This window comes from Bufo gargarizans, chromosome 3 (assembly GCF_014858855.1).
Source record: "Bufo gargarizans isolate SCDJY-AF-19 chromosome 3, ASM1485885v1, whole genome shotgun sequence".
In the NCBI taxonomy this organism is placed as follows: Eukaryota; Metazoa; Chordata; class Amphibia; order Anura; family Bufonidae; genus Bufo; species Bufo gargarizans.
Window position 1 is genome coordinate 427,354,778 of NC_058082.1, and position 1,745 is coordinate 427,356,522.

The window sequence follows — 1,745 nt, forward strand, 5'->3', positions numbered from 1 at the left end:
ATGCCGCTCCCCCGCTCCCCACTACTACTATGGCAACCAGGACTTTAATAGCGTCCTGGGTGCCATAGTAACACTGAAAGCATTTTGAAGACGGATCCGTCTTCAAATGCTTTCAGTACACTTGCGTTTTTCCGGATCCGGCGTGTAATTCCGGCAAGTGGAGTACACGCCGGATCCGGACAACGCAAGTGTGAAAGAGGCCTTAAATAAGTATTTATGTCATTTTTGTAAGAAAAAAGAAAAAAAAAAAAAACAGGGGAAAGCGCGAACGCAGTCCCCCACTACCACAAATTATGCAGTCGAGTTTCCCGCATTTTGGGAAATCGCAGGGGTCAGCACACCCGGAGTGCAATGGATGAGCCTCACCCTGGGAGAACCACCTTAGTGATCATGGTATCTTCCCTGCCAGGTAAGTATATTTTTGCAATTTAAAGATAAGGGTTATTAGATAACCAGCACAAAGTGAAAGTAAAATTAACACAGCTAGGCAAACAGTTAGGCCCCTTTCACAAAATCACGGCATGCTTTATTTTGTGCGTTTTCCACGCAACGCAGATCCCATAGAAGTGAATAGGGGTGCGTGAAAATCGCAAGAATCCGCAAACAAGTCTGATTTTCACACACGGTTGCTAGGAGACGATCGGGATGGAGACCCGATCATTATTATTTTCCCTTATAACATGGTTATAAAGGGAAAATAATAGCATTCTGAATACAAAATGCATAGTACAATAGTGCTGGAGGGGTTAAAAAAAATAAAAAATAATTTAACTCAACCTTAATCCACTTACTCGCGCAGCCCAGCATCTCTTCTGTCTTCTTCTGTGCTGTGTGCAGGAGAAGGACCTGTGGTGACATAACTCCGGTCATCACATGATCCATCACCATGGTAAAAGATCATGTGATGGACAATGTGATGACCAGAGTGACGTCACCACAGGTCCTTTTTCTGCACACAGCACAGAAGAAGACAGAAGAGATGCCAGGCTGGGTGAGCAAGTGGATTAAGGCGAGTTAACCACCTCAGCTCCCCTAGCTTAAACACCCTTAATGACCAGACCACTTTTTACAATTCTGCACTACACTACTTTCACGGTTTATTGCTCGGTCATGCAACTTACCACCCAAATTAATTTTACCTTCTTTTCATCTCACTAATAGAGCTTTCATTTGGTGTTATTTCATTGCTGCTGACATTTTTACTTTTTTTGTTATTAATCGAAATTTACAGAAATTTTTGCCAAAAAATGACATTTTTCACTTTCAGTTGTAAATTTTTAAAAAAAAAAATACATTTCTATATACATTTTTCTCTAAATGTATTGTTCTACATGTCTTTGATAAAAAAAAATAAAAAAACAAGTGTATATTTATTGGTTTGGATAAAAGTTATAGCGTTTACAAACTATGGTCCAAAAATTTGAATTTCCACTTTTTGAAGCAGCTCTGACTTTCTGAGCACCCGTCATGTTTCCTGAGGTTCTACAATGGCCAGACAGTAGAAAAAACCCACAAATGACCGCATTTCGGAAAGTAGGCACCCTAAGGTATTCGCTGATGGGCATAGTGAGTTCATAGAACTTTTTATTTTTCGTCACAAGTTAGCGGAAAAGGAGATTTTTGTGAAACTCACCTGTAAAATCTTTTTCTCGTCTTTTCCATTGGGGGACACAGACCATGGGTATAGCTTAGAGGTATTAGTAGGAGGGACACTATGCAAATGAAAGAGCTCCTCCTCCTCGGGC

At 40.6% G+C, this 1,745-nt stretch overlaps 1 non-coding gene across 1 annotated transcript; it reads right to left on the bottom strand.

Annotated features, from left to right (window-relative positions):
- Positions 1–253: 253 nt before the first annotated feature.
- Positions 254–417, bottom strand: LOC122933568. The gene has a single exon (XR_006388516.1). It is a non-coding gene; the product is annotated as a U1 spliceosomal RNA (small nuclear RNA).
- Positions 418–1,745: the final 1,328 nt, after the last annotated feature.